The sequence below is a fragment of the Triticum urartu genome, chromosome 4 (assembly GCF_003073215.2).
Source record: "Triticum urartu cultivar G1812 chromosome 4, Tu2.1, whole genome shotgun sequence".
Lineage (NCBI taxonomy): Eukaryota > Viridiplantae > Streptophyta > Magnoliopsida > Poales > Poaceae > Triticum > Triticum urartu.
The window spans coordinates 572,675,599-572,682,123 of record NC_053025.1 but is presented as its reverse complement, the minus strand read 5'-3'; the positions used below and the strand labels follow the sequence as shown (position 1 = coordinate 572,682,123).

General features: G+C 51.8%; 1 non-coding gene across 1 annotated transcript; it reads right to left on the bottom strand.

Moving 5' to 3' along the window:
• Nucleotides 1–3,597: 3,597 nt before the first annotated feature.
• On the bottom strand, nt 3,598–3,793 carry LOC125555204. Its single transcript, XR_007304637.1, has one exon. It is a non-coding gene; the product is annotated as a U2 spliceosomal RNA (small nuclear RNA).
• Nucleotides 3,794–6,525: the final 2,732 nt, after the last annotated feature.

The window sequence follows — 6,525 nt, the reverse complement described above, 5'->3', positions numbered from 1 at the left end:
CCATTTTCATTGATTAAGAAGAAGTGAGAATTTCCCGGTTAATTGACGGAAAACCAGGCAAAAACCGAAGCAACCCAACCCATAAACACATGGGCACCACCGGCCAGCCTGGCCACCGACATGGAACAGACTCCACGACGGCACATGCCAACAGATGGCCACACGCAAGAATAACTGACAACTCCGACTTTGAAGACGGTCATCGCCCGAGAAATATGCAGGACTTGTGCCGACCGTGCCCGCCGCAAATGACCACCGAGCGCCTGTCATCGTCACCACCTGGACTCGCTCCACCGCAGCTCCGACTTCAAAGCAACAAGGCAACCGACGAAAGAGCACCTCGGACACGCCGGGAAGATCCGACTACCGAAGCCCGAGCCGCGACCCAAGCTCCTCTCGATGCCATCATCATTGCCAAACAGAAATTGGCGCCCCCGAAATGGCTGCCTCAGCAACCACGTGGTGAAGATGCCGCCATCCACCGCGGCGAAGATGCCGCCTTCCACCGGTCTCCAGTTATAGCCGGCTCCGAGACAATGCTCCCAAGGAGGAATAAGACGTGGAGAAGACTTCATCACCCGATCCCACGGATCTGAGGATTCCCTCTGGAGCCAAGGCTGCAGGGAGAAGCACCACACCAAAACGACGCTTCCAAGAAAGAGTGCGGCGCCCGCGGGCATCGCCATCGCCGGATCCGGCAGAGGCCGGAGAAGGATTTCTCCCAGAAATGCTCAACCACTGCAAGCCCGAACCAGCCGGCCACCAACCGCCACCAAACCAGCACCGCAGAGCACCGAGAGGGAAGCTCCCGCCAGCGCCCGCGCCCGTCCTAGCTGAGGCCGTCCCGCGCGACCCCCGGGCCAGCAGCAAACGTGTTGCCGGGTCCTGGGCACGCATCACAGTCTCCACCAACCGGCCGACCCTGCTAGAGGAGGCCGCCGCCCCGACATGCTGCTCCGGTGAGGCGCAGCCGCGCCGCCAGCACCCGCACCACCACAGATCACCCCACGCCCCGCCAGCCACCTCCGACGATGCGCCCAGCCGCAGCCACGCCAGATCCGACCAAGGCCGGCCAAATCCGTCCGCCACGCACCATCCGTCGTCCCTCTGCCGCGTCCATCCGCCCGCGCCGGAGCAAGGAACCCACACCGACAGCCAACGCCGCCGAACACCCGGAGCGGCCTCCGCGATGCCTGCCATCGCTGAATCGCACCCGAGCGCCCGGGATTCACGCGCCACGCCATGCAGCAAGATGCCCCGCCGCCACCCTCCCTGGAGCCTGCCCGGGCTTCGCTGGCGGACTCCTCAGGCGGCAGCGAGACGGGGGGAGGGGAGGAGGGGAGAGGTAGCGGCGCCGGTGGGGGTTCCCACGTATTGCCAGAGCAGAGGCAACGCAGGGGGCGTGGCTCTTATGTCTCTACTAGGAACCTTTTTCATTTACCATTTATCATCCCACACGTGCATATGAGTTTTTCACTGAATCGCATATTGCAGGATCATAGTAGTTATAGCATAGGATATAAACTCCTTAGTTATGAATTCGTAATATGAAAATATAATAATATAAATATTATTGCCTCTAGGGCATATTTCCAACCGATTACATCATAACACTGTGCACCATCTCGCACATAACTGCACCAATAGACCCAGCCATGTCAACTAGATTGCATCACTTGGTCCTAGCTTGTAAAAAATGATCTATTCGGCCGCTTCTCCAGAGTAAAGCCCAACTCCAATGCGGGGATGCATTTTGTCTGCACGCGTTTGTATATGTTCGCATGGACAAAAACCATGGCCTAACGCGTGACACATTTTGCGTTTCTGTCTGTTTCGTGTCCGTGCGGACCCATTCTAACACAAATATGAGCTGGGTTTGCGCCCCACGGAGAAGAGACGGACACACCGCACGTTCGCTCGGTGTCTGCCCCAGGCCCAAGTGGCAACCACCCGATGACCAGCTCCCGGTCCTTTTAAATGCCATGCGTGCGGGGGGCGCCCACTCCTTTCCCCCACTCTTCTCCCCCGCCGTCAACAGAAACCCTAGGCTACTGCCCCCCCCGGCGTAATGCCGTGTAATTGGCTCCACGGGAAGCATGACCACGAGGCGTACTCCTCCACAGGGCCCCCTCCATGTGGCCCCGTTCACCTTGACGTCATCGGGGCTCTGCCACCGTGACAGGACCGCAGGTACGTCCCTGTCGAGACTTGCCAGAGGCACCGGGAGGTGGAGCCGTGGGCACTACCGGGGCACACGTGGATGTGGACTTCCACGTTTCCGGTGACGCTGGAGCCGGAGGAGCCCGAGGACAAGCAATAGGAGGCGCCGCCACTGCGCGCGCCGACGATAGGGCCACCGACACCACAAACACCAGCATCGTCATGGTCGCTTTCAACCTTCATCGACCTCGTTGACGTAGAGAACGAGTAGTAGGCTCCAGCGCCAACGTGCGCGTGTGCTCCGGCGGCTACCCTAGATAGATTAGATCTAGAGTTTATTTAATTTGTAGTCATGTTTTTAGTTTAATTAACGGAACATATTTTTGGCGGCTTAAATATATATTTGTTTAATCATAAAGAAAAAAACGAACCGGCGTGCCGATGGACACGGATGGACATTTGGTGTTTCATCTGGCCATACGGACGGACAAAAAATGGACACATTTTGTATATCTTTGATTCAACAGTTGGAGTTGCCCTATGGTCCGTGCAGGATATCAAAGAAGCCAAAACTGCACCACACGGGTCTGGGTAGGTAATATGCAGGCCACCAATCGCGCAGCTAGCTTTCCTGTGTGTACCTTCTCTGCTAATGCATATAGGTTATGTATGAAACGAAGGGGCGTGTTTGGTTTGTGACTATGCATGCAACAGCTTGCCATAGCTCCCTACGCCTAAACTTAGCCTCTGTTTGCTTTATGCGGGTGTTGTGGCGTGCCGCACCACTCGTCATAGGTTGCTAGTTCATTTTTCACGCCACAACTCGCCGAAAGTGTGGCGCTCGTTTCGTTCGCCGCACCTCCGGCGCGGCCACATCTTCGGCGTGGCGTGTTCTGGTGATAAATCAAACACACCCAAAATGTGTGACTGGAGGCCAATCATATCCAACCAGTCAGAGAAGTCCCAAACAGTTAGAGTTAGAGAGTTCTACTACAGAAGAAGCAATCCATCAAAGACCCGTCGAATCATGAACGAAACCACTACGAATATATTTATTTTAAAGACAAAATTCCACTTCAATTTTCATCAGTTTTAAAGAGACCGGTCAGTGTACTGAATATGATGAAACTTTTGCTTTTCATAGCAGAAGAAACAAGCTCTGTTTCATCAGACCTGAAGTATAACATCAACCTCTTCACGCCTGATGAAGAATTTTTCAAGCTGTGTTTCATCTGATCTGAAGTATAACATCAACCTCTTCAAAGCCTAATGAAGAAATTTTCATCTTTTGTAGGGGTGGATGGTCTTTCCAGTTAGCATCAGAGAAGCAATAAATCTCACACGAGCCCAGTTCAGTTTTATTCAGTTCTGATGAAGGAGACATCAGCCTTCGTTGCTTCTTCAGGTCCGAAGTACAAAATTTTTTTAGTGCTTTGGTTGGGGTGCGCCGGCCCAGGCAGTAGTGCAACGCCTGAGCGACACGTGAGGACCCCAGCAGCAAGCTATTGTGGTGGGCCCTCCCTCATAAAAAATAAATTTAATATCGTTGTGGGCACATGGCCCACATATCAGATATTAAACTGATAAGAATAGATACTACACTTGATCTTAGCCAAAAGGCCGAGAAAGGTATGCTTCTTCCTGCTGGCCTGGGTCTGGTTATATAGCGCGTTTTCGCCTCCTTCCTTTCTGGCTCCGCGAGGTGGGACTAAACAAGAGGGTTGCGCAGCAAAGCAGCTCTGTGTTTCGTTCGTTGTTTCGAGAGGCTCTGGTCGGTTTGCTTGGGCCGTAGTTAATTAAGCCCAATAAAGATGGGCTGGTGGTGATTGCCGTAAGCAATATGGCCTGGCAGCTCATGCGACTAAAGTCTTGGCGACTGGGAAAGAGTAATGGATGAAGGTCCCTGGAACTTTAAAGGAAAAGCTGTTGTCATGGCGCCCTATGATGGATTCACCAAGCCCTCATCCATCGAGCTCAACAAGATGGATATTTGGGTTCAGATCCACGATCTCCCGGACGGTTTCTACCCCAAGATCAAAGCCCTGTCAGCTACAGTTGGTGAATTTATATTCGCAGAACCCAAATCACACAATTTTGAGGGAAACTTTGCTCGTGTCCGGGTGAAAATCGATGTTACCAAGCCTCTGAAGAACGCTGTCTCTCTGGTGGTCAAGAGGAAGGAAACAATGTAACGAGTTATATTTAGAGTTAAGTATGAAAGACTCCTCGACTGGTGCGCTGTCTATGGGTACCTTGGCCATCTGTTCAAGGAATGTGGCGACGGAGTTCACCCTCCCAAAGCCCTAGTCTTTAAAGATCTCAAGGCATCCTAGTCTAGGGGGCCCGGCAATGGTCCAGGAGATGGCAATGGATCCAGAGGTGGACGAGGGAGAGGTCATGCTGGAAGAGGTGGAGGACGCGGAAGAACTCAGTACGGTTCCCCTCACGATGAGGACTATGATGGCACGGGTGATACTGGGAATGATGTAACGATGTTGGAAGCTGATGGGAACCGGAAAAGGGCAGCGACAGTTTCAGCAGGAGGCCAGAAAGGAGTAGCCACACCGAATCAAGCAGACAAACCCTTGATGCTTCCTGCTCCGGAGATACCTGTCAGTCCATTTGCTAAGCAAGAACCGAAGAGAAATAAATCAAGTTCATCAGCTCACGAATCCAATCTGGCGAAGAACTCTGTGCCGAACAAAAACACTGATGCGCGTGTGGCGGGCCTCCAAGGGGGGCACCGCCAGGCGCAATGAGTCTCTTTTGCTGGAACTGCCGCGGAATTGGCAAGGCCGCAACAGTTCGAGAGCTTCGCGACTTCGCGAGGCAGCTTGCCCCCTCTGTAATTTGCATCCTTGACACACAAATAGAGGGTAAGAGAGTTGAGAATTTGGTAGAATCTTTGGGCTATAATAAGAGTTTTGCTGTAAACAGTTCTAGCCAAAGTGGGGGCCTAGGTATTTTCTGGAAAGATGAAATAAAAGTTGAAGTGATCGGTTACTCAAAGTATCATATTGATGTTTTGATAGATGATATGATCGACATGCAGGTCAGGGTGACTTTTGTTTATGGGGAAGCGCAGGTGCCAGAGAGATATAAAACATGGGATACCCATGAATCTCCGAAACTCAAGGTCGACCATGGGCTGTTTTAGGTGATTTTAACGAAGTTCTTCACATGCATGAGCACAATGGCATTGGTAATCGGAGCCAAGCCCAGATTGAAGGGTTTAGGGACACTGTCGACACATGCGGTTTAACTGACATTGGATACACAAGGACAGACTGGACCTTTGAAAAGAAGGTCGTGGGAGGAAGCTTCACAAGGGTCAGATTGGACAGGTGCTTGGTTAACCCTGAATGGTCTTTAGCCCTACCCAATACAAGGTTGACACACAAAACTGCAGCAGGTTCAGATCATGTCCCTCTCTTACTCACGCTATGTGAGATGCATGCATGCAAGATGGGATCAAAGGCATTTAAGTATGAGACCATGTGGGAGCGGTATGAATCATTGTTTACTACTGTGCAAGGGCGATGGACCATGCAAGCGATAGAATCAGTTGAAACCTTTTACGTAAAACTAGATGATCTGGCGGGGGATCCGTCGGCCTGGGACCACACCCAGTTCTGGTCAGTACGAGGTGAGATCCGCCAGTTAAAAATCGAGCTAGAACACCTGCGTGTTGTCCAAGGTAGATCCAGTCCGACTCACGAGGAAATTAAGATAACTGAGCGATTGGTCGAACTCTTCCATCGTGAGGAAATGCTGTGGCGCCAGAGGGCGCGTTTGGATTGGCTAGTCCATGGTGATAAAAACACTTTCTTTTTCCATCTAAGAGCTAGTCGCAGGCGCCGTAAAAATCAGATTAAGGCGCTGCAAAGGCCAGACGGGAATATGACGGAGAACAACTTAGAAATGGAGGCTCTAACCACAGACTTTTACAGAGAGCTATACACATCGGGGGGAGTGCAAGACATGGATCAGGTTCTGGATACAGTGCCAACAAAAGTAACACCGGCGATGAATGAGGTTCTCAATGCACCTTACACTCAGCAAGAGGTCAAGCAGGCCCTATTTCAGATGTTTCCTATTAAGGCTCCAGGCCCAGACGGATTCCCGGCACACTTCTTTCAGCGCCATTGGGATTTGTGTGGGGATGAGGTTACCAACGTGGTCCTTAAAATTGTGGCAGGAACGGAGTCAGCCGCATGCATTAATGACACAATCCTCGTGTTGATCCCAAAGGTAAAAAATCCTACACTCCTGTCACAGTTCCGCCCAATCAGCTTGTGTAATGTTTTATACAAGATTGCATCGAAGGTCATCGCCAATAGGTTGAAACAAATATTGCCAGATATC